At 43.1% G+C, this 27121-nt stretch overlaps 1 protein-coding gene across 1 annotated transcript in view; it reads left to right on the top strand.

Annotated features, from left to right (window-relative positions):
• Positions 1 to 27121, top strand: part of adarb2 (adenosine deaminase RNA specific B2 (inactive)) — a 278861-nt gene that overhangs the window by 30453 nt on the left and 221287 nt on the right. The window lies entirely within an intron of this gene.

The following is a 27121-nucleotide window of genomic DNA, read 5'->3' as shown; positions in this document are numbered from 1 at the left end:
GAGGGGAGCTTGGATTTCTCTACTCTCTACCAGACAAGCCAGAAAGCCCGCAAATGTCCCATAAAGCCAAGCCATTGTCTTGGTAATCCCACCTGCCTTTCAAGTGGTTAGCCATCCATGTCTGTGAGCATGTACCCTGCACCACCGCTGGGTACCTGGGTGTGCTGCCTCCGTGTCGAGGGCTCCTGCAAAGAAGCACAAAAAGAGTCCAGAGAGGGTCTACCGGGAGGCAGGAGGAAAGTGGAGCAGTGTTGGGTCGCACGCTGCGATGGTGTGTGTGTGTGGGGCCGGATGATAGATGGAAAATGAGGGTGATTCCCAGGGAACTGTGTGTGTCCCTGTTCATAGAAGACAGTGAGACAGAGGAGAGGAAATGAGCACATGGCAGTTTGTGTGTGTGTGTGTGTGTGTGTGTGTAAGTGTCAGACAGTCGGGACAGCTGCCAGGACTGTTGTCCCCCAACTCAGAGGTCAGCGGCAAGTATCGCACCTGAGCAACCTGAGGGTAAACGCAGCAAACACACGCAAACGATCCAGCACAGGTGTGAGGGAAAAAGATGGAGAGATGGTGAAGGAGGTTTGGAGGGAGGATGATTGAGCAGAGGATGAGAAGAGGGGTTAAGCACCGGGGTGACGAGCTCTCCCGGTTTAGAGAGCGACAGTTTGATGGATGAAGAGGAGGGCCTGAGGAGAGGAACTGAAAGAGTGGGGCTGATTGAGCGAGCAGGAAAAGGCCAACAGATTGTTTTTTGCTTTGTTTTTTAAGGCAGCTCAGATGTGGCTCACGTTTGATATGCTCACCTTTTCTGTGTCCGTGAAGACAGCAGTCATAACAGAGAGGAAGAGCGTCTGCAGACTGTGTACTTCTCAAGGTCCATTGAGTACAATTACACAGAACAATAGAGACAGCATGGTGCTAGTTGACTGTGCTAAACACTGCTCCTCTCTGACACACGAGGAGGCAGAGTGGCTGAGCCGGATCAAGATGCGAAGCCTCTACCAGCTCCTTTGTTCTTCCCCTGTTGTCTCTGCCGTACGAGTCGGCGCTGCGGCCAGGAAACGAGGAGGATGGCGGGATTATGTTTGGCTGATTTGAGGCCAATTGCCGGTTTCGCCGGAGCGTCAGATGAGAGAGGAGGAGGGGATGTCAAAGAGATGTGAGTGTCAGTGATTATTAGCGGGTTGGGAGGGCGATGGAGAGAGAAGACTAAAGCTTCTCCTTGCTGGGTCTCAGCTTGAACATGACAGACACAGTATCCCCCACACACACTCCGCCTGGCTGGTGGCTGGGCTTCAGAGTGGGTGTTCTGGGTCTTCGGCGATGCCTGTGGTCCCCTCGTGAAAGTCTGCCGCCGCTGCTGTTGTGACAGTGTGTCAAAATTAACACTCACCCGCAACTGTAAGTGCTGAACATGAGGGAAACAAAACACTGAGCTCAGTATATTATGCTGGTGGCTCGTCTGTGTTCTCTGCTGTACCTCTGGGTGATGCAGCCAGTGAGGGTGTTGAAAGTGTGGAGGTGTAAATAAAGGTGACAAACAAACTCCAAATAGTATCATCTCAACTTCAACATTATCAAAATATAACGTCTCAGATGAATTTAACAATAGTTTAGCTTCCGTCTTGTCCAGATGTTTGGTCCGCACCACAGTTAAATTGACCGCCTTCACACTGGGCTGCTATTTGAATTTCACTTTCAATCACGATTTTGGTCTCAAACGATCATGAAAACAAGCTAATCGTGGTAAAACAATCATCGCTGCAAGCCGTTTCGCATGATGCCCTCATTTTGTCTTGTGTTATAAAGTCAGCGCTTCCTGTACAGAGGTGCACTCAGTGTTGCCAACTTGGCAACTTTCTCGCTAGATTTAGCAACTTTTCAAACCTACAAGTGACTTAATCTTTTCAAATAACCGTCTGCCATTGCGACAGCTGCAGGTACAGCCTGTTAAGCTCTCATTACATCAGCTCTCAGGAAAGCTGCGGACGTTTTATTTACCACTGCATCACCTCAATGTGTTGATTAGCAGAGTGAGACAAAAACAGACTAAAAGCTAAGTCCTTGTCTCCAGAGCATTTACGCAGCCTCCCACTGCAGAGCTGGACCATACCAAAGTAAGTAAGTAAGTAAGTAAGTAAGGCTATAAAAAGGATAATCACGGCAAATATCCGACCATGCTCACAAATATGATACGTCACACAGAATACTTTATTAAAGCATGTCAAAGTGCCTGAGCCTCGCTGCAATGTATCCGTACTGTATTAGTTAGTTAGTTAGCAGCATTTCGAACATGTAAGTCACAAATAAACAAAATAATCATACAGTAGTAGGCAGACATAAAAAACAGGTTACTAAAGGAAACATGAAAATTGAAAACAACATATAATGATTTGGTTTACATGTCCAAAAATGGAGTGGGAGGAAGTACAAACTTATTTATTTCCACCCCTTCTCCATAAATTAATAGCAGTCAATTATGTCACTCACCATCAGTTTAAAGATAACTGATTCTCCTAGACCTATGCTAAAATATTAAATTAATTACCAATAAAATTTGTCTTACAGCAAGATTTAAATAATTACAAAAAAGTTAAGAATAAAAAATCATATATATATTTGTTAATAATCAGCAGGTCAGAGTCTTATGATGGAGAATTACATTATATTATTGACATTTGCGTTTTTATTTTATTATTTGTTATTGACAATATGCCAGTATTCGAGTCCCTTATCTTCTACAGTAAGTCCCCTTAACACCCTGTAATAAAATGCAACTTGTATCCAAATTGTATCAAGAGTTAATTAAACATGATTACATTTAGACCTAGTATATGTCTCTAGTGTCCACATTAAGATCCCATCTCTCTGTCAGGGTCAAAGAACCATGCAGTCCAAATGGGCCCTGCCCCTGCCTGTCAACACCTGTTATGATAAGGGTTTTAAAAAAGGTGTTTAAAAAGAAAATACAGTTACATAATGGTGCACATCATGTCTGTTTTTGTCAAAGACAATACTGCTGTAAGAAAAGAAAAATATTTAAAAAAAAATCGTTGTCATATATGTCAGAGTCAGTCAGGAGGAACAGTGAGGTCAGTGAAGATGAAGCTAGCGGACATGATTTTAAAGACAGTGACCCACAGGAATATATTACAGATGAGGGAGATACTGCAGCAGTGTTAGCATCCGATGTGTGAGAGGGACCACCGTGTGTGCGTTTGGGTATTTACATCCATGTAGTCGTTGTATGTGGACTGGAAAGCAGTGGTGTTTATATTTGTTTTGAATATAGGTCACAATGTGCTGGTCTTAATGCGTCCTCAGTGTGCTTTGGGTGCATTTACACCTGTACTGTCATGTTATCAAGCTCTATCCGATTGCAATCCGATCGCACAAAACACATTTTAATGCAAGATGTAAAGGGGGTTCAAGATTAATGGCCACTGAGCCGCCTACAGTTGATTTTTACTTAAAGTTCAAGAAAATCTTGATCTTGCCGCCCCTTGACGGTGCCACTGGCCGCGCACATGTGAGTTGTAGACGGTGACATTGTGTGTGTCGCAAAAAGACGGGGACCTGGACACTTAAAGGATAACTTCGGTATTTTTCAACCTGGGCCCTATTTCCCCATATGTATGTGTGCGTATGATTCATAGGTACAACTCGTTTTAAAATTGGTTCAGTATTGAGGGAGGTGGATGCAGCCGGCAGCCGCGAGGTAGATATGGGGGCAAATCCGTCCCGTATAAGTTTGCGCATTAAAAGTGCTTTTTTTCGCCACTGACCGGTTCAGATTGCCAGTGCTATTTCTGTAAATAGCATACTAAGTGTTTCCCTTACCCTTCACTTCCTCTGGGCTGTGTGTGACGTCATCTCACGAGAGCTTTGCTTGTTGCTGGAAGAGAACAGAGGAGCCATGCTGAGCGCCGCTCAGAGTGGCGCTAGTTGTCCCAGAGTACAGTTGAGAGTTTTACTGCATCGATTGAAAACAATGGTTCGTGTTTGTGCTTATCCGAGTTGCAAGAACAGGATGTCGCGCAACACTCCGTACAGCTTTCACAGGCTGCCTTTGTCGGACGGCGACATGCTGAAGTTGTGGCTAGTTGTGCTACAAATGGATGCTAACACTCCTGTCCAGACACTGCACCTTGCAGACCATCAGGTCTGCAGTGCTCACTTCTCCCAAGATGACTACTGCCAGCCGAAGAAGAGAAGACATCCAATCCTGAAACACCTCTTCCTCAAGGCTGTCCCACGAGAAGAGAGAGCTACAGACACAGTGGAGGTAATGTTATATAAACAATGTTTGAAACGCTTAGTATGCTATTTACAGAGATAGCACTGCCGATCTGAACCCGTCAGTGGCGAAAAAAAGCACTTTGAATGCGCAAACTTATACGGGACGCATTTGCCCCCGCTACCGTTTTAGTTTGTTTCGTGGCTGCTGGTTGCATCCGCCTCCCTCACTACTGAACCAATTTTAAAACGAGTTGTACCTATGAATCATATGCACACATACACATGGGGAAATAGGGCCTAGGTTGAAAAATACCAAAGTTATTCTTTAAAAGGCACATGACTAAGGCTTGCCATGGAAAAAAAGACGAGTCAGCCTTCAATGTCCACGTTCGTATCCTTAAAAAAAATGTTGGGTTTAAACTGGGCTTGGGCTTGTAATTACAGCTAAAGGGACGGGCCGGGCTCGGGTGGGGTTGGGCTGGATTTTTTCAGGCCCGATCTAAGCTTGACTTACTGTGTCACAGTAGTTGATCATGGTGCCTTTTTTCTCCGAGTCCGACTACATGTTGAACTCTGACCAGTCAAAGTTTGGTCTTTCACTATCTGTGTGACGCGATCATGATCACACAGAAGGGGCCATAGACTGACTTCCTGTATTAGGAAGGTGGTGTTAAAAATTTCACTGAGGATGTTGTACACATTGTCAAACCAGACTAGAGAAGAGGATAAAAAGTTTTCTTCAAGGCCTATTGAGACAACCAGGACAAGAAAAGTTCCATCTATGACGATCTTCCATCCATGACAGATTAGACTCGAGCTATAACGCCAAGTGTTCCTATTCGTCGTTCACCTATTAGAGTGGGTTATTATCAGAGTGATATTGTGTAGTCTGATTCTGGCATCATGTAATATATTTAATCTTTGCTTCAAGGATGTTGTTCTGAGGTTGATGCCAACCTCTAACCTCCCCTCAGGCATCAATAAGGAATCACTGCCTTCATTATAATTTGAAGCAAAATACAGTCATGCCCCCCGTGTACAGACTTGACACTGCCTTACCCTTCTCCCGCTATCTAAATAAGCTGTTATATCAGTAAACACCTTGCTGTTCATGTCAGGTGTGTGCTCCACTTCCTAAAGAGAGGGTATGTCTGTTCTTTGTAACATCACAAAGTGCTGTCTGCAGCATATGCTGTATTTTTAATTCAACAAGGGCGTTTTGGAAGCCTTGTAGCATGCCATACGATAGCAGCTCGAAGTGGCGTTCCCCTGACGCTGACAGAGAAATCAAACGTAAAATGGAGCACCAGAGCGAGCGAGCAGCGATACAGAACAGATGTTCGCAGGAATGTTGACTTTTTGTTTGGCCCTTATCTTTGACGCTGCCATCCTCCGGTAAAGTGAGTGACGGAGGAGGAGAGAATAAAGAGGGAGGGAGGGAGGAGACGGGTGAAAGGAAACGACAAGGAGGAAAAGGAAAAGCGGCGTTGTTGGTGGAACTAAGTGGAAGGAGTGTTGGCAGGCGGGGTGTTCGATGGCAGGAAAGTGGGACAGCCACACAGCTGTGTTTTGGTGTCGAGGGACCCCCGAGATTGGTGTCACTTTATTTCATTGTCAGGGAGAAGAAAGGGAGAGAAACACAAGAGATGTTGTGATGTACAGAGAGAGAGGAGAAGGATCGGGGTGAGGCAGAGAAAAAATGAAAGTAAAAAGAGAGACAGACCCTGGAGCAGCTGCTCCTGTATTACCTGATAGTGTAGAAGAGAGGAAGAGAAGAGGCCCTGGTGTCGGCAGTCAGGGGGGGCAGGTAAACAGAGGCACCTCACTCATCACACAGAGGAACTGATTCCTGGTTCAATTGTGGGGTGACCTGGTGAGTGCACCCTGTCATTTAGACGGGGAGAGAGGGAGACAACATTTCCCATGATTCAGCTGATCCTGTGTGTAAGGCAATGCTGACACCTTTAAGATCAGCCTGACAGTTTTGCTTGCCACCTCACAATGAATAGCCCTTTTTGAGTTATATAACATTTGCTGTGATCTGGGAGAATTTACTATCAGCCATTATTTCATCCTTACAGGGTGATAAATTCCTGTGGCTGGAGTCACTGCAGGGTCAGGCTCTTTTCATGTTAGCTATTTCATGTTTATTTTTGTTATCTGTCAAGGTGAAGTGTCTGGGTAATGCCCCTGAAGTCAGATGGGTGAGGATAGCAAGGGAGAGTTTAACAACTCAGGTCATCCCTTCGACAAAACGCGCTCGCCATGCAGCTGTTGCAGGAAAATCTCACCTTTGCTGTCTTTGTCGAATCATGCTCTTGAGTTGGCAAGAAAACGGCTGCCACAGATCGACGGCTTATCACTCAAACGGCCACTAAAAGTAGCAGATAGAGAGAGTAAATGCGGCGCCATTGTGGCCGTGATTGCTTGCCGCAGCACTTGGGGATAGTCGCAGAGGCTCCGAGAGACTCGGACAGAGTGAGTGATGGCAGGCCTGATTCACACCACCAGCCTCTCTGTGTGCAGATATATGGGACAGCTGAGGTGGAGACAGATAAACTAGACCCAAGAGGGAGGGAGAAAGCCCCTTCAGATCTCATCCCTGGATGTTTCGTCTTAAATCATTGCCCTCGTTTAGGACTGTAAGATCGCCTGCAAGACGCATTTACAGCCGAGCCCACAAGTGCTGCTTAAGTTCCTCAAAGATAAAAAGTCCTTCTGTCATCGAATAAAAAAGAGAAGTAGGCAGAAACGGCAAAACAACAACAGATGAATATGGAAAAACAGCCCACCCTGTCTTTTTTCCCTTCGGTTTCTTGCACACTGCTGGTAAACAGCGCGTGAACAAGCGGGCTGCAATTTTGAACGCAGCTTTATTTTCCACCATTTATTTAAGCCCAAAATGGGTCCTGATGGAGTCATCAGCCCCCACTCGCCGGCTAATGGTTTAATTATGTCCATCTGGAGGAGGCTGGGAATGGGAAGCTCGCCTTACTCTCCAGTCATTCCTCTGGTAATTTGTCTTCCCCCGCGCCCACTGACTGGCGCGCTGATGCCACCGAGAAGCAGCGAAGCATTCTGGTGGTGGATCTGCCTCCTGCCTCCCACCCAAAACGCTCACCCTTCCTCACTTCTGCCACTTCTGCGGAGCACAGTGAGAATCCGCAAGCTGCGTTATGCAATATGATCCCTGACCCCACTGCCAAGCCCGGTTTCCTAAAAGTAAGTTAGCGCTGCGATGATCTCGTGTGAATGGAGATAAAATCGTCTTTGACTTAGCCACGGAGATTCCACTTAAGGCTTAAATGGGATTTTTGCTATCTGTTGCATAATAAAGTAATAATCGCCAACATTTCCATATGAATGAATGAACCTTTTATGGTCAGCTAATGCAACAAAACAGTGATCCAACCTAATGTAGTCAGAGCAAAATGTTAGATTTGCTGTTAAGGACGACACTATCAAATGGTTACCAGTTGCCTTATTTCCAGTAGTAGGGTGATTGTAAACTGGTCTGTAGTGGTAGAGATGGGTGGGCAAACCTTATCTCGGCTACTCTGTGATAGTCCCTCAAGGGATGCATGGCCGATTGATAAACTCAGCAATCTCCAATCAAATACAATCTGTGAGGAAAGTTGTTTTATGAATCGGCATTTAAAGCATAAAAAAACAACTCTCTTCCGCAGCCTCTGTGTTGTTATTTATGCCGTTGTCTTTTGCGAAGGTAAATTAGTACAAGTTAACTTTAGCTCGTCCGCGCTGTAGACTGTCTGGATGCTACGCTGACTTCGCAGTTGAGTTCCGCCTCTTTTGTTCCGTCAACATCATGTTATGAACAAACATTTACATGATCGATTACTGACATTTGTGAATCAATGCAGAATCCTTCACGTCTGCATTGCAATGCATCTAGGAATCAATTTTTTCCCCAATAATGAGCACAAAAAAAGTCTTCCTGATTTAAATTACGCTGAGCCTCATTACGATATCCTAATCTAAGAAGCTATCAATATAATATTAATGCCCAGCCCTGTGTCAGTTAGTATTGTATTGAATTACTATCGTATTTACACCCCTGATGCCTGCTAGCAGTTGTGTAGAAAGTTCATTTATTTTTACTTCTGCAGAGCACAAGTTGGTGGAGGCTTGATGGTCACTCACTGTAGAGCACAGCCTACAACGAATGTTTGCAGCCTCGATTTTGCCCATTAACACGTGTAAAGCATACGTTACCACTCGGGGAGCTGTGTTAACACCATTTCAGAATTTAAGAGATGAGAAAATGGTCTTTATTTATATGTTTTTAAACTCCACAACAGCCCTGATTATGAAACAGTGGAGGAAGAACCATGCAGTGAGTATTGACAGCAATAGCCGCCACGGCAGAACTTGCAAAGAAAGTACAAAAAAAAAAGGGAGTCGCTATTTTTCCATCATTAACCGGCCCCTCAAAGACAGGGAAAAAACCCCCAGCGTGTGAAAACACCAGCACACCCTGCTACTATCCCCTCTCCTTCTGACTGTGAACTTAATCACTGACCCTGAACTCCATTCCCTCATGTCTCTGTCATGTAGCCGTATGGATCAAGTGCTGTTAGATCACATTTCATGGCTGATTTGTACATAATGATGCTGTCTCGTCTAAGAAGTTTGTTGAGCTGAATGGCTTTGTTAGTTTGCGGGGCGAACATCATTACTTAGTCTGGGTATTGTTACGAGCAGACTAAGCTGTATTCCCCTGCCAGGAAGATGACATTGAATTACTTGTTGAGGAATTGGGTCAATAATGAGCGTCAGCAGCAACAGTGCACTTGTGTGTGTTGTGAGTCAGTCTGTCTGGGTGTGTGTTGGTTCAACTTATTAAATTTATACAAGAACGTGTCTGTCTTTGCATGCAGATGTGTTTTATATATATATGTAAAGGAGCAAGTCAGTGTTGCTGTTACACAATGCTGCAATGGTTCTGGTTTTCTGTCTCTCTCTGGTTATTTGATGTCTCATCTTGGCTGCAGATTCTGGGTCAGAGCATCTTGTTCGGATGGTTCATTTTAACCGCCAGGTATTATTGCTGCCATCATTTCAGCAATACATGCAGAAACGGCTCATTCCTTTTGCAAGGTGATTTAACATTTGAATAGAGGTCTGTTCTGCACAGATGACCTAGTTACCTTTTTACTCCTGAGAGCACACGGTTTTCAATCTGAAGGTCGCAATGACGCATGGACATAATATGCTGTTAGGGCATAAAAGTAAATGCTATGGTTATGGGCGCGTGTATTTTATCAGCCCCTTCAAATGAAAGGAAAGTGAATGATTTTACTTTACTGTCCTTATCTGTTGTTCTCAGTGAAAAGCTTTTTTCTTTTCTTTACCTCAGATCTTCTGTTCTGTTTGTTGACTCCGCTGAGGTCGCTGGTGCCAAAGCTCAAAGCAGTTACCGTCTCATCTTGCCTGCGTGCATAAATGTGGAGGATTTATCGTTAGCGGATAGGTTTTCGCTAATAGACGAGAGAGCAAGGACGTTGTTCCAGCTCGTCAGCCGTTCTCACCTTCGCTGGTGCCTCAAAGAGCGAGTCTTCTGTCTAACATTGCCGCCGATCAAAGGAAGGAAAAACACTGTCAACCCGCAGTCTGAGCCTTTGAAAGTTCAACTCGCTTCCATCCTCTCTCTGACAGAAGGAGATGACTTTGATTTCTGGTAAAGGGGGGCATCTTTGCAATGTCTTGAAAAAAAAGACTCCCTAATTTAATAACATTGTCAAACACATTAAGTGGGTGTCACAATGTGCGTCAGATATGTTTACTCATGCCCACTCTGCCCTCTTACCTCTCAGCCACGTTCCTTTTCCCCCTGCAGGCCTGCTCATTGCTAGGCTTGTCACAATACCAGAATTTCAGTAGTCGATACCAGTGAATTTCCACGATTCTTGATACTCATTCGATATTACGATAAAAATCAAAGAATAAAAATTGAAACTCACTCACCTTGAATTCTTTAAACAAGTCATGGTGTCTTTTAAGTGTTTAGCCAGGTTTGCAGTGTTTCCTCCTTTGGGCTGGAAACTTTGGAGGCACCGTTTGCACACTGGTTTTTGTGAGTATATAATTACTCCGCTTTCATCTGCCTCAAATGCAAAATAACACGACTTCTACTACCTGACTTTTCGACAAGCCGAGGTGTTGTGGTTCCAGCAGCACTTGTTAGAGCTTAGATTTTCTGCCCGTGCCCGAACCCAACCCGGACCCGGGCCGTAACCCGGCCGTAATTTCCCGCCACTATCCTCGGGCTCGGACAGTTTGAGCTCCTCATAACAGACCTAGGCTATGGAACCAACTACTTATCACACATGGGGGGGAAGGCCCCCCCCCCCCCCCCCCCGATGACGCCACTGGCTGTGCACATGTGAATGATCGACAGTGACAACGTGTGTCGGCTTCGTTGAATGTACCAAGTGCAGCACGATGCTGGTATTTGACAGCAAAAAGACTTGGACCTCAACACTTAAGAGGCACATGACGAAGGCTTGCCACGGAAAGAAAGACCAGTGTCAGCCTTCAATGTCCACGTTCGTATCCTTAAAAAAAAAAGTCGGTTTTAAACCGGGCTCAGGCTCGTAATTACAGTTCAAAGGACGGGTGGGGCCGGGCTCGGACAGAACATGCACGGGCTTGGGTGGGGTCGGGCTGGATTTTTTGGGCCCGATCTAAGCTGTAGCACTTCTAGAAGCCATTGTGTCTAGCAAAGACGATGGAGTACAGGCGTTCTTCTTTGGCGCTCGTCCTCGGCACATACTGACGCGTGTATACTGCCCTGTCAGTTCCGACAGGAATCAACACGGCCCGCTGAGGGCAAAGTTGTATCCGGTACTTACGGTACCACAAAAAAGCAGGTACCGACGTATTTTTTGCGTGTTGGCATCGACTTGGTACCAAAGTATCGGTTCTCATGACAACCCTACTCATTGCTTTTCTTTACCTGTCCACCAGATGCCCTCACACTTTTGCACCTGTAACCAGTCACCTGCCACCCCCTCCTGCCCTGCAGTAACCCCTCTCTCACCATTCCTATCATTCACTTTGCCCTAGCTTTAAAGCGTTTGTTCGACCTGCCTGATCCACGGTATGATGATTCTCTGCCTGCCCCATATTATGATTAGTTGACCTGTTCTGACTGCCACCCTGGTGTTGACCCTTGCATGTTTCAAAGCCAGAAATATTAACCATCAGTGACTTAAGTCAAACTGTTATATTGTTATTGACCTTCCAAGATTTCAGTGTCCATGATTCGGCTGCAGGTCAGAAAATAGACTGCCCACCAACAGCAAGTCTGGTTCTTTCTCCCAGCCTGGCCCGGGGAGAAGGTTTTTGGGGAGATAAGGCACACGAAGGAAGACAGAGGGACGGGAGGAGGGAGAGGGGGGAGGCGTGGAGGTGTGCGGGTAGAAGCACTGTAAGATGGCAGCCATCGGGGAACGGTATCGGCCTCAATTATGACGGGCAGTGGAGCGCTGCTCAGGAGCAGATGAGTTGAGAGCCGGCCCCGGCAGAAAAGTCAGCGGCTGATAGCTGATAATCCCCGGGATGAACCGGGACAAACCGGTCACAGATGGAGCCGTCCCATGGTCAGGTGTGACGCCAACTGCTGGCAGTGCTGCATGGGGATGTGCAGCATGGAAATGCGGCAAGTGACGGAGTTTTGTGGGATGAAGTTGAAAGTGAAGCGGAGTGGGTAATGTTGTGATGTGGCTGTTGAGCTGAGGAGTGAGGAGGAAATCAGCTCGCATCAGAGTGGCTGGATGGAGCTACTGTGTGCAACATCCACCTTGCTGAGAGATAGTCTGTCACCGTTAAGGATGAGAAGAAAACTGTTCAGATCAATGAGATTGTGTAGAATCATTAACTTTAATGGTTATTGCACAGAAGACGGCAGCATTAGTTTTTAAATTTGAACGCTGAAACAGGTTTTGAATGTATTATTAAATGCTCCCAAATGTTGAACGACTTAATAAAACAGGGGAGGCCTGCACACGAAGAGACAAGCGTAGTAAAGTCACACAGGTTTGTTGAAGTTATCAGAACTTAAAGGTGCGCTGTGGAATTTAGTTGTAAACATTCAGAGCTTCTCACTTTAAGTATTGTGAGTATCTTTCAGGTCTAAAAAGCATTTTGAGTGGTTTTTCTTCCTTGTTGAATAAATCCAAAGTAGTTTTTAAGTTTAAACTCTGCATTGTTTGTATCTGTGGTTATTCACTGGCAGTTTTCGCCTTCACTGCCTTTGTTTGCATTTGTTGATCAGCTGAATAGCGTGAAACCGACAGGATTTGTATTGCACCGCATGCGTTCTGGTACACATGCATACGCGTCCTTGTGAGCGTACCAAACACAAACTACATTTTTAATGGTGTATTGTGTTCATGTGATGTGATTCTGGGTCAGAACGTGTGAAAAAGATGTTGAACTTAGATGTAGCCTCAGTTCAATCAGAGGAAAGCTCAACATTAATATTAAGAGACATTATTTGCCTCGGTGTTAAACCCTCTTCTGCACCCAGCTTGTTTCAGAGACTGCTTAAATTTTTTGGGTTACTTTTGTGCTCAGTTATTTTATCATGACAAAATGCCCTTTTGCTTACTCTGATTATATTTTGCACCATGTTTCTCAGTTTCTTGTAATTATCCGAGTGAGTCTGATCTTTGGACTTCCTGAAAACCGAAAAGGCTTTTTTTCTCTCGTTAACAGCGTCTAAAACATCACTCTTCATCCATGGTTCAGATCTCCTTCACTCTTGTTATTTTAATAGGAGCAACCTCGTCCACCACCTTTAAGAACAAACATTTAAAGTGCTCCCACATCAGTATATAGCACTGGAGACCAGTCTAATGAATTTAACCACTTAAAAAAGTCATCCCAACTGAAGTTCTTAACTGAACTAACTTTGGTTGTACTGCAGGTCTTGAATGGGACCTTTTGTTTTTAATTTGTACAATAAATCAATGAGTGGTCGGTCAGTGAACCCACTCTGGTACATTGTAATGATCATACACCAAGATGAAATCAACCTCATCAAAACCCTGGCAGGGAGTGAATATTTCTTCCAACAGTTTATATATTAGGGTCTGTATAAAGCACAATTGAATAAAATCTCACTTTTAGTGTAAAATACATCAAAGCCGCTAGTCTAATTTATGCAATGAAAACACGTTTTAGCAAATGATGGGTGACTAGCAAAAACCAGTTGACATGTCCATGAACCTCGACAGTTATCACAGAGCTGAATTTTATACCTTTGTTAAATTATCTTTTTATAAATCCATATTTTATGGCTGTTGGAAGAAGTTTGCCTTCAGGCTTTTAAGGCATAAAGACGTTAAGTTTTAGGTCAAAGATGATGGTTTAGGTTAAAATGAAAAGAGTTCTTCCAGAAAGGTCTCTCTGGCAGAAAGCCAGGTATAAGGTTAACTTATCCCACGTGCTGTTTTATGTGTGTTGGTGGAGTCAGTTTGAAGTAAACTTCAGTTCACTTAAAGCCTCAGTGTGTAAAAATGGTGAGTAACAGTGACATCAGCGGTCAAATTCTCGATTGCAGCGCTCACTCACTCACCCCTCCCATCGGGTAAGTGACGGTGGCCTCGTAGGACAAAAAGCCTTGCGCAGACGAGTTTTTCGAGTTTTTCAGGAGTATCTAGCTACAAGGTGAATATTTATTTAGGAATCTAAACCATGTTACGATATGTTACAGCTTACCAGTGAGATACAGGTTATCTGTGAGATATATGTTAGGAGTGTTTTATTTCTAATTGTTTTGGTAACACGAGCATTAGCACGGTAATGCTAAAATAACATGTTTTATGTGATAGTCACAGCACAGTGCGGCAAATATAGGTTGGTACGATTATAATATTTGCGTTTCCAGAGTGTTCTTCCACAGCACACAGGGAGATGAGGGAGAGGGAGAGGGAGAGGAGGAAGACCAGGGAGAGGAAGGGGGCGAGAAGGTAGAAGCGGTGCAGGAACGGCCAGGCGAAGAGGTGTGTCTCGGCTACCCAGAGGGAAGAGGAGGAGGAGGACAGGGTGGCAGCCTTCTCAGCAGCGCGAGAGGAATCAACAGATTAGGCTGTAAGCTAGGCTAACCATTTAGCTGTAGCTCTAACGTTAGCACGTAAACGTAGCCGTCACTCGAACTTAAACAAGAAGGAAAAGTATTTGCAAACATGAAGCCAAAATTATTTTAAAATATCAGATTGAATTACCTGTCTAGCAGAAAGCAGGCAACCTCCACATCCCTTGTGATATCCTTCTCCTTCAGAAGTTCTTTCCACCTGGAATAAGCAACGGCGATATTCACTCGCGTTTTGTCCCGTCCTCGCTTATCTGATCTTTTTCTTTTATTTGGTGGCGTGGTTTCCCTCTTACGGGGCAAAACGTGTGTGGTCCTCCATTTAAAGTGCGACAGAATCATAAAAGTACAAAGCAGGTTCACGCAGAAGCGCCCCGGATTGATCTTCATCTTAACTGTCTCCAGTGACGGCAAGTTCTAGGTAAACGCAAAAGGTGAAGCGCGTACATCCCTTTCGGCCACTGTATTCAAATATGGCGACACAAGAGGGCAGCCTCCAGCAGACCGCGCCCTGCCTGTGTATATATATATAGAGAAATCATTCTAAGCCTATGAGAAAGCTTCCATTTGTATGTGAATTGCATTACACTTTAGTAAATATACATTTATGAGAGCAATAGTTGATATTTGCTTATAAACAAACACGTAAATTACACATTGTAACTTGAAGCGCATTATTTATGTGTTGTTTTATCTTTTATGGCCAAAAGCAAAAAGAAATGGGTGGCAGCTTCCTCTGTAACTGACTGTGTTAAATGGGCAGATGATTTCGATCACAGGCCCCTGAATCGCATCGAATTGAAATTGTATTGTGGCAGATTTTGTAATATCAGCAAATATTGTATTGTTGTCTAAAGAATTGATATGACATCGTATAAGAAGATACCTATCTGCTTTCATAAGGTCAGTATCAGCGCTAATACAGATACTGCTGATGGTTTGAGAGCATCCCCACTTAAAAGTTTGTTGTTTGTTGTAAAATACTGTGACACTGAAAGTGAACACTCAGCAACAGGCCTTGTCCTCATTTGCATCATATGCCTCAATTTAGGCTATTTGCCAGGCTCCAATCTATTGAGAGGTCACAGGATAATTTCTATAAAAGGAAGGACCTTTGGAGGTTCTTATTTTGTGCCCCAGTAACAGGAGAATGTAAACTGAATACATTTTTTGAGAAAGCCATTGCAGAGCCAAATAAAACTTGTTTTGACACCAATTATCTCTACTTCTCTTGCCGTCACTGCCATTGCACTATGTTTCCACCTTCTGTCAGTGGATACGAAGGCTATCCAGGTCAAAGCTAACAGTCTGGCACCTAAAAAAGAGACGAGGATGCTTGCTAGCCTTGTTGAGGCATGTTTGTATCCATGGGTAGGAGACACTCTGGGATGGAGCAACACACACAACTCCGCGTTTCTATTAGTGGAAATCAAATTCCCTTTAGGACTTTGTATTCCCTTTGAGCACAACATGGATCCCAGTGTTATTGCACCAGGTAGACTAAATCAGACATGAGGTGAACAAACGTGACGCACAAAGGAAGCGACAAGCTTTTGTCAGAGTAAATTTCTGTGTCACACCGCCTGCAGCAACAAAATAAAAGGTGTGTTCATTGATGTGTTATTTTTTTTTTGTTTGTCAGACATGAATCACAAAGCTGTACTTCAGAAAAAAAGTCAAGTACCGAACATCAATAGGAAATGTCGTTTGGGAGAGGTACTTGTGATAAAAACCGTTTCAACACCTCTTCAAACAGTTAAACCCCTGACGAAGTGAAAAAAAGACTTGTTTGGAGCTGCTGAGGGATGTCCCAAACTCTGAGGTGACTTTTGGAGGCGATAAAGGTCTAAATATTTGTACGTCTGCCTATCAGTGAATTTATCCTCTACGTATAAGGTCTTTAAACTCACATGAGGTGCGGTTTAAAATAATTAGTGGGAAGGAGGGACACAAAAGTGGGAGAGGCGTGTGTTATTTTGGAAAAGCAGTAGACTGTAATTTTTCCATGCTCTTGCTTTTTATATTTTGTTTATTCATTTTCTGGATTGAGGTTATCAGAATAGTTCGATCTTTTGTGGACGCCATGCTTCCAACCGCTGCATTTTGCCTCATTTCTCTATAGCAGGTTTTTCATTTTGCTTGTTGGACTGATGAATCAGTTTTGTCTCTTTGTCGTCTGTGCCCCATCACTTATTCAGCTACAAAAAAAAGTTAATTTAATAGCTCTTGGTTCCAAAAATAGAAAGCAGCTGGAACGCTCTGTATACAGGATGCATAACTGTTTAACATAATTTTGGCAATTGAGAGGACTATGTGAAAATGATTGTCTTACTGACATTTTCTGCTTGAAATTGTCACCTGAAAAAAGAGGAATGTTCAACAAACAGTCTGGCATTTCGACAGACGTTAAACATTTATTCCATGCTGGTTGCCATTTTAACCACCATGAGAGATAGTAAGACAAGAAGGAAGCAAAATGGACTGTCATTCTTCATTCTGTACCAGCTGCTGCAGCTTCTGCACAGGAACTACTGTATCCTGCGTATTCCACTCCCTCTGCCCCCTCAGCATTAGCAGTAACGGCAATCTGTGCAACTAAATGACAATGGTATCTGAACTCCCGTAAACATACGCAGATCCAGCTGTGATTCTCAATTAGCCGACACGGAGCATCAAAAACCTGCATTACAACAAACTAAATCAGTCTGTCGCACTGATCTGCTACCTGGCACGCTTGAGACCCGACGATACAACAGAGTCCAATGCAAACATCAGGTTTCTGGGGACTTCCTCGATGCGTGTTTGTGTGTGTATCATCATCATAGAGAGCCGAGGTGCCTCATCAGAACACAGATGCGCCCTGATTAAGGGCGAGCGCAGCAATGACAGAACTGCATTAGTGTGATGTATGTGTTGTTAGCCAGCAAGCAGCTAATTCCAAATTTAACACCTGATTCGCACAATGCAGTCACACCTGAGTGCTAGCCAAGATTTACTACCCTTGTCAGACCACTGATGGCTTTTATAAGTAATTTTTCGGAGTCCCCGATTCATTCTCTCTCTGCGTTGCTGATAATGAATTATGATTCTGGGTCAGGATTCAGCTTAAAAGCAAAATTATAGTCATTTGGAAACTGGGTTGGTGTCAGATAGTCACTTCGCTGGAGGGAAAACCCCACCCGTGAGGTTTCTTGAAAGGCAGAAAGCATTGTTTTAACAGACAAATTCATCTTCATTTTGGCAGATGCAGAATGAAGTGGGCCTGATTTTACACATACTTCTTTACATGCACAGTCTGGCCCCAAACCCGGGATTGCAGCAGTGACATTTGGCAGCCAGCTACTTTTCAAACAGTTTCCTCACATAATCAGCGTGGATAGAACATCTAATGTTGTGCTAATGGGCATCGCAGAGACTTCCCTGTTTAATGCTCATTTCCAGTGATTCATAATGACAGTGTGTGCGGCCCTGATGATGGAAAACAAGGGTGCTATTCATGTCAGGCACCGCAGGCTTTTGTCTGCCGACAGGTTGTGTGATTTTGAACAGGTGTATGTGCTCTCTCGTCCCATCTGGCCTTGGTATATTTCCCAACCTGCAATTTGTCCCATTTTATACCTCTCGCAGTGAAATAGCCATGTGTCTGTGTGTGTGTGCTTGTGACTATGTGTGTGTGCTTGTGACTGTGTCTGTTGTTTTTAGTGGTGTTGTTCCAGGTCAAGCTGGTCCTGTATAATCATGGTTGTGTCAGCAGCCTGCCCGCTCATCACTGTGCAAGGATACCAGCCTCTGACATTGACCCCCGCCCCCTCCCTCCTTCTCAACGCACACACACACACACACACACACACATACACATACACACACATAGATAAACACATTTACGCTTTCAGGGTTATTATACAGTGTATGTGTGTAAATGTGTGTGTTATTTAATGGGCCTGAGTGTGTGGGAATTAAAGCAGTGACCTTATTACCACAAATGGCTCTCAGATGAGCAAAGGTGACTTGGTTCAAGGATCGTGGAGACATGTGTGTCCTCAAAAAAGCATATGAGCTTATATATGATGTTTGCTGAACTCTGCACATTCTTAGTCGGAGGCTTCAGCCATAAGACCAGAGTTCTGTCAGCTAGTGTCAGAACTGCAGCCACACTTGTTGAGTTAGTTTTATGGAGCTTTTTTTGTAATGGTGATTACTAACCATGGTTACTCATGCCCCAAGGGGTACTTCTGCAGTTGCCAAGGGGCATACCAAAGTATTCTGATTTTAAGTAAATTTATTGCCACAGTAATCAATAAGCAGCCAAGTGCGATGGTTTGCACTTTGTTGTCAGCCTTCGTGAGTTGCAACACATTGAAAATGCAAGAAAACTGGTTGGCAAGTTACCAGAGAGCTAAATGTAATGGATGAACTGTTCAAATGGAAAACTTAAAGTATTGCTAAATTGCTAAAAGGAAGGGGTAAATAGAATAGTTGGCTAAACTTAATGCGTAAGTGTTTGAAATATATGGCTAAAGGGAATGAATAAATAGCACACATAGATAACTAAAAGTAATAAACAGTTGAAATAATAAGTTTAAAGTAATTGATAAAAAGATATAGTTTGTTAAAACCAGGCTAATGGATGAATATTTGCTTATAAATGATAATGGATGAATTGTAGAAATTGCTAGTTAAAAATAATGAATAAACGCTAAAAATAATTAGCTAACATTAAAAGATAAACAATTGTAATAATTAGCCAAAAGTAATGAATAATAAGTTGAAATTGTTGAATAGTAGTTAATAAATGGTTAAAAGTGTTGGGTAAAAGTGATGAATAATCAGTTGGCATAATTAATTAAAAGTAATGGATGAAAACATAGTTTGCTAGAAAGAGGCTAAAGGATGGATGGATAATATCATTAGCTTATAGTAATGGATAAACTGTAGGAATAGTTAGCCAAGAAATAATGAGTAAGTATTTGAAATAGTTAGCTAAAAGTAATCGATTAATTAGGAAGTTAGCTTAAAGTAAAGGATAAATAGTTGTAATAATTAGCTGAAATAGTGGGATAATAGTTATTAATAAAGAAATTAATGAACTATTTATAAAAATAAATAGCTAAAAGAAATGGATAATATGTTGGAAAAAGTAAGCTAAAAGTAGGCTTATAGATAAACAGTTGTAAACAGTTCTTATAATTAGCCAAAAGTTATGGATAATAAGTTTTACAATAGTTAGCTAAAATTAAACGATAATTATTTGAAATTGTTAGCTAAAAGTCCTGGATAAATGGCTGAAGTAGTTAGCTAAAAGTATTGGAGAAACACTTCTTCTATAATTAGGCAAAAGTAATGGATAAGTTGAAATGATTAGCTAAAAGTAATGAATAATAAGTTAAAATAGTTAGCTAAAACACACTGATAACTGTTTGAAATAGTTAGCTAAAAGTAATTCAGAAATGGCTGAGGTAGTTATTTTAAAGAAAGTGAAAAATAGTTAAAACAGTTAGCTAAAACTAACCGATTACTCTTTGAAATAGTTAGCTAAAGATAAATGATAAATGGTTGAAACTGTTAGCCATAAGCAATGTTAGCCATAAGCAATGTATAATAAGTTAAAACAGTTAGCTAAAAGTAACTGATAGATGGTTGAAAAAGTTAGCCAAAAGTAATAGATTATAAGTTAAAATAGTTAGCTAAAACTAACTGGTAACTGTATCAAATAGTTAGCTAAAAGTAATCCAGAAATGGCTGAGGTAGTTATTTTAAATAAAGTGAAAAATAGTTAAAACAGTTAGCTAAAATTAATCGATTACTCTTTGAAATAGTTAGCTAAAAATAAATGATAGATGGTTGAAACTGTTAGCCATAAGCAATGTATAATAAGTTAAAACAGTTAGCTAAAACTAGCTGATAACTGTTTGAATAAGTTAGCTAAAAGTAACTGATAGATGGTTGAAATAGTTAGCTAAAAGTAACTGATAAATAGTTAAAACAGCTAGCCAAAACTAACTGCTACCTGTTTGAAATAGTTAGCTAAAACTAACTGCTAACTGTTTGAAATAGTTAGCTAACAGTAATAGATAAACACTGAAGCTGCAGTAGATTGATAAAGTAATGGACAAATAGTTGAAAGTCCCAGACAGGTGGGGTCAATGAAGGGGTACTTGAACTCATCTGATTGGAACATGGAGGTACGTCAGACAACAAAGGTCGGTGACCTCAAGTCTCTGCAGAGCCCCGTCCCTCCTGTAGCCACTGCTGCATGAGCACATGAGCTAATGGGAAATGTTTGTTTGTTACCTTGTATGTCTGCTTGTTTGGGTGGGTGTATGTGTGTGGGTGTGTTCCAATCGGGCTGTGCTCTGATTGAGTGTGCAGCTGCATGTCACTTGATTACCCTACACACACACACACACACGCACACACTCCCCTTAAAGTTATCATATTTGTCTGTGCCTGTTTTTGAGAGTGAATCTGTTTGCTTGTGTGCTTGTGTGCTTGTGTGTGTGTGTGTGTGTGTGTGTGTGAAGTGAATGTCCCTGCATGTGTGTTTGCATTTGTTGGTGTGTGTGTGTGTGTGTGTGTGTGTGTGTGTGCATCTGAGTATGTGCGCGAGGATTTGCCTGAGGACAGCAGTCATGCTCCATTAATTAGCACAGCAACCTGCTGACTTTCAAGTGGCAGTGGCAAAATTAACCCTGCATCTCTGAAAGACCTCAGAAAATGCTCTGTTATTTTAGTCTTGATTACCACTCATATCACCGTTATTCGACGTGCTGCATTTCTACATGTGTACCATGTGTGAGCATGTGTATGGACTAGTACATCTGTGTGTGTGCCATCAGATACCATCTCTCTCAGCTGGCGATCTCCCGCTGAGTGCCTGAAAACATCTGAAAAAACCCTCCCAACTGTCTCTCCTTTCGTTAAGACTCCCATCAGATTGTAAAATGCAATCATAACAAAGTGGCAGCTAAATTGTATATTTTTTCTCTTGAGAAGAGGAGGGGTGGGTGATATGAAATAAACAGATTTCTGGTGCATGCAGACACAGGAGACTGTTAAATACTTGCAACATTAACATTTCAAATTCTGTGGAGGATTGCCAGGGAGAGAAGTGGCATCTACTGTAATGACTGCAGCTCGTTACATCATGTCTCACAGATTCTCCTTAAACTGATGACTGAAGTCCAAACGTGAGGGTCAGCTCTCGTGTCATGGGTTTCCACATCTGTCAATGGTGTTTTGAAGTGCGGCTTTGTGTTGTCTTCCTCTCCACTCTCCGAGCATTTGGCTGCCTAAAAGTCTTGCAAGATGTCACCCTGCATTATGGCGCCCTCCCACACCTCCCTCTGGTACAATTACTGACTGTCAGGATGTGTATTGACCTCGTAGTACACAGACAGACCCAGCGGCTGGCCCACATACAACACACACACACACACACACACACACACATACAGTATTGATGTGGGGGTGATGCTCCTGGCTCTGTTGCCTCCAGTGTGAGAGACAGAGGGAGGGAAAGAGAATGCCAACAGCAGCAAAGGTATAAATGCAAAGAGAAAGGGCTCATATGAAATGGCCTCTTGTCAGAGAGCTATGACTGTTTTATTGTTTGTCGTCTGAGGTGACTGAACCAAGTGGCTTCATGCTGATTCTCAGCTCGGTTACTCAGGACTCACATAGTTTTAAATTTAAAGCTGTGCTATATTACATTTGATAGATGAAATAACACATTATTCCTCTCACAAATAAAAAGATAAATTCACAAAAAATAAAACACACTGTACTGCTACAGCCTTACTTAGCTCATGGTGGCTGAAGTTAGCTTATGTTAGCAAATTTCCCGATAACGGACGTACTGTGGTGCTACTGCTAAGTTAGCATTCACCACTATATCATGTCACTTGTGGCCATAGTGACTCTATTAAGAGCTGCACCTTGTCAAAATAAATCAAACCTATATGACTGGACCATGTGAGAATTTAATTTGAAAGGACAGACACAGGAAGTGCCCACGCTCAGCAGTCAGACAGGAGTCAGGTTAATTTCCAGGGCTGGTACCTGCGGTTATTCCACAGGCTAGTTAATAACATGTCGGGCAGGAAATCCAAAGTGTGGGATCATTTTGAGAAGGTGAAGGACGAACCCAAGGTGATATGTAAACTCATCTTCATTGGTCGACTACAAACATGACGTATCATCTGAAACATGGAAGTAGCTACATGCCCATTAGCCCACAGCGTCATTAACAGACGGCTCGCTCAGTGTGTGACGTGCACTTGTAGATAAAATATAGGCCTATATTAATGAAGGTTCATTAGTACGGTTTTGTATTTCTCTGTAATGTAGCACAGTGTTAACAATGTTACTGATACTATTCTTTCTCACACCTTCAACTCAAACCATTGTGTTGCCCCGCCCCAAATATATCATTTGATAATTACCGAAAACATGTGGGCGACTAGTTGACTAATGGCCCCCACAGTTTGCCATAGCTGGTCATCTTCATTTTTTCCCTCAAAAGATCAAAAACTGAAACATGTTCAGTGGTGTGAAACTCACATTTGAGAGACTGAAATCAGCTAATGTTATGTAATTTTGCTATTAAAAATTGCCTCAGCAATCAGTTATTTTTTTGCAAAATCTTAATCAGTTGATTGCCTTATTGTTTCACTGCTCTCTTTTTTTCTCACCAAATTTGCAGCACTGTGTTTTTCCTGTTGAAGTCAAAGTCTCTGCTGATTTCTCTGTCTGCTCAGCCGTGGTTGCTATTACCTGCTAATGCTATTTGCCCTGTCATCCCTCTGTTTATGCTAAACAATGCACATTACTGCTGCTGGCACTGTTAAACGCATCCCGCGCCTCTACCTGAGCGACAGCATATTGAAAAGCTTTTAAAACTCGCCATGGTTTGAAGCACAGAAAGAAGTGACAGGCAGTGGCAAACGGACGTTTTGTCTTCATAGATATTAGATTATGACTCTAAGTGTTCTGATGGGAGGCTGTAGATATAGAAACACCAGAGTGTGCGTGTGTGTTTAGTGGTTCCCTGAGAGGTGGTGTTTGGCTGCTGTCTGCTGTCATCAGTGTGGCTCCTCAGTGAGTGGCGCTGACAGTTGAGCTGGCCTGGATGCTGTCACATGTCCTTGTCAGTCCACTCAGAGTTAGGGGACGCACCTCGCTGTTGTCAGCTTCTATTACCTCTTCACACACACACACACATGCGCACACGCAGTCTCCCCTCTCCATACCAAGCCCAGTACAGTATATGCTTCAAACATGCACACAAACACACAGAGAAATCTCAGACTGTCTCCTGGCTACATGCCAGTGGCACTAGCTCTTTCTAGTTTTGCTTCACACACACACACACACACACACACACACACACACTTCCAGGGGGACCTTGTGACCTTCCCTGTCTGCCCCATCCTGCCCCTGTCCATGTTAAGTGTCAGCTCTCCCTTGCCATCTTGCCTTGAGCTGCCGTTCCCTCAGGGCTGGATCAGAACCACCGTACTGGGCCAGCAAGAAATCCTCGCCAGCGCTCCCAGCACCACCACTGTTCGTTTCCCACCTTCCTTCCTCAGAAAACAGCGCCAGTAACCTCTACGTAAATCGTCTTTATTTTCACACAACAAGGAAGACGAGGCCCTGGGAGAGAGGATACTGTGCCTGGAACTGTGATTGAAACAACCGGGGGGTGTGCTCGCTTGTCGCCTGAGCTCATTTCAAGATGTTTGGCATCCAGCGTTAGCAGCGCAGATCAGGCTCGCCTCTGGTGGAATATAAAATGTTGCCTTGTCTCACACTGACAGCAGCGTTGTCACATGCAGACTCAGGAGAAGTCAATAAGGCTGTCGAGTGTTTCACAGGTCCTGCCAGTCATCAGATACGAGCGTTGAGTTTTTGCAGCTTTAAATCCAAATCATATTCTGTTTTTGGCGGGTTTGTTTTGGTCTAAGTTAGAGTTCAGTGTTTTCTCATTTTGAACTGTCACAACTTGTGAGCATGTGTTTATGACGTGTGGATCGAGTGTACGTTATCACGGTATTGGGATCTACAAAGCCTGGCATCCAATTTCCACACTGTTATACCTAACACACACACACACTCACACACATGCAGGTTTCTATATTTCTGTCCACTTTTTCTCTTTTCCAATTCAGTAACTTTCTGGTACGTCTGTTTATTTGAGCACTAGTCCGTAACTTTTGTATGAATGACATTACTGCATGTTCTCAGTGGAAAGTGTTTGAGTTATGACGCTGTAGATTTTGAAGATCTGATTTAATAATTCGGTGATGGTGTTTTTGTATCGCACATGCTTAAATACAAAGCCATTCATTATACTGTAATGGCTCGAGTGAAGACTTTTTAGAGCACATGCTGAAGTGGTGAGCACAGGGCTGTATTAAGAGCAATGCTTCGTTAACAGAGTTTTAAGTGTGGTATTTTTTTTTTCTTTTTGTGAATCGAACCAAATGTGCAAAACTGAAAGTGTGAGGAGTCCTGCTCTCAGGGAAGCTGCAAGCATTAGCATGTCTGGTTAACTAGCGTACTATATACTGTTCTACTACATAACCAGTGTGACCTCAAAGGCCAGTGGTGTTTGGGCCAACATTAGTTGACAAGTTGACACTAGGGTCTGGTCAGTGGAAAGATTTTAGTGTAAAAGTGCTTTGAGTGGTCCAAAGACTACAAAGATGCTATACAAGTGCTAAAGTCTAGTAGGGCTGTATTGTGTATCATTTTACCCACATTCAAGTTAGCGAAGCACTAGTCTCTATATACAGACTCTACATTCAGTGAATGTAGAGTCTGTAGACAAACCCCAGAGATCTTGCCTCCGGAAGAAGAGTGGAAGAGCCCTGGTTTCCAGTTGTAGGCTCTTTGTAGTCCGCGTGATATTGACCAACCACGTTTGAGCCGGCTGCAGTTGTTGCCAGGTTAAACGGTCCGTGCGGTGAACTAACAAGGCGGAACATAATTGGCGTCACTGCAAACTCTGAATCCATTGCAGTGGTTCAGCATATTTACTTATATATAAACGGAGGTTGGAAACGGAAATTCGCCTCCTCCGCCCAAATCAAACCGGAATGCCAAAAAATTGGGGGTCTGCCCCCAGAGGCTGTATCGCCGTCTGCTGGAAGTCAGACGCCGAATACAGCCGATGGGTTCCGAGAATGGTGAGGCACTAAACCCTAAGTTAGCTGCTCGGCTTACAAAGTCTCTAGCTTGTTTGCTCTATGGGCTCAATGTGGCTAAAGATCCAGGTAATTTTACACCAGGGAAGTCAAACGTTTTTGGCTTGATGAGCCACTGAGTACCTATCCAACCTCCAATGCTGCATCTAGTTCTCTCGGTGCATCCATGGATGAGACACAAATAACTAACTGTAACTTTTAAGACAATTTTATTTATATAGTACCAAATCATGTCAAAAGTTATCGTAGGAGACTTTTTCACATAGAGCAGGCTGAGAAGCACTTGGTGACAGCGACTAAGGGTGCTTTCAGACCTAGAGTTGTCTTGCTTTGGTCTGAATCAGGGGACTGATTTTGTCACAAAGTTGTATAATTGCCTAGAGTTGGTTCGTGTTCTCACGGCAGCATTTACAAGGGGACCAGATCAAATGCCTTGTGTGAGAAAGCTGCTCTTGATTGGTCAGAATTTCCATGTTTGGGAAAAATCCAGGAAGTAAAGCAAACGTTGAAGAAGAGTACACTTGCAAGATAAATGTGACACTTTCTAATGTCACAATGGAGGGACAACTACGCAGGTTGATTTTAGCGCTGCTCATCGTGGACTATATTGCTGTCATTGTTCATTTTAGTCAAACCATACAGTTTGAAAACGAGGCGCGGCTCCAACTAGAAAACAATGTTTTGATGCATTGGATGTGCTGAATGTGCATATTAAGGCAGTACAGGAGGAGGTGCACATTAATAATCCTCCAGGACTGTAACATGCTCATGTTTAACCCAAACAATGTGTCATGTGACTGCAGTTGGTTCACATCCAGGTCGGAACACGTTCTCAACACAAACGAACTGCACCAGAGTTCGTTTGTAACCGGACTGAGACCACCTCTTCAAGAAGGTCTCGGTCCAGTTGTTTTGGTGCACACCTGAGTGCAATTGTTGTGCTCACACCTGCCCATACTTAGAGGGCAAACGAACTTGAGTTCGACTGAACCAAACCAAACATGGCAGGTGTGAAAGCACCCTGACAGATGTCATTTGAGCCAACAAATCAGCAGCTGCCATCTAGAAACAAGAAGCCTGCTTTTGAAACTATGGACTCGTTTAAAGAGACAAGTTGGAAATATTTAATCTCAGTCTCTCAGTACTACCAACACATTTTTGCTTGAGGTGGACAGATGGAAATTTATGGAAATCAGGCCAAAACTGTATTTGTTGTGCATAAATACTAATGAAGCCATGTTAGTCCGTAAAACATCTGCCCATTACAACCTTCACAGAGGTGTCCTTCATGCTGTTGCCGCAGGTATAATCAACCTGTCATGGCTCTGTTGCCATTAGTCGTGGTGACAGAATATTGCCAGAGACATTTCTGTGCATCACTCCAAGACTCATCATGAAATATGGACAGCATTAGCAGCACTGAAAGAATAATAACACGTCGTCTAATAGCTACTAGACTCTCAAGTCTTTTGTGACATTGCAGGTTTGTCACACGCTGAAGGATAACCAGTGTTTTTTGATTGATTTAAAAAGACTACTGTACTTCTCAGCAGATCAGACACCT

Source organism: Epinephelus lanceolatus, chromosome 20 (assembly GCF_041903045.1).
Source record: "Epinephelus lanceolatus isolate andai-2023 chromosome 20, ASM4190304v1, whole genome shotgun sequence".
NCBI classification, from domain to species: Eukaryota; Metazoa; Chordata; class Actinopteri; order Perciformes; family Serranidae; genus Epinephelus; species Epinephelus lanceolatus.
The sequence above is the reverse complement of the archived record's forward strand: the minus strand, read 5'-3'. Positions and strand labels throughout refer to the sequence as shown.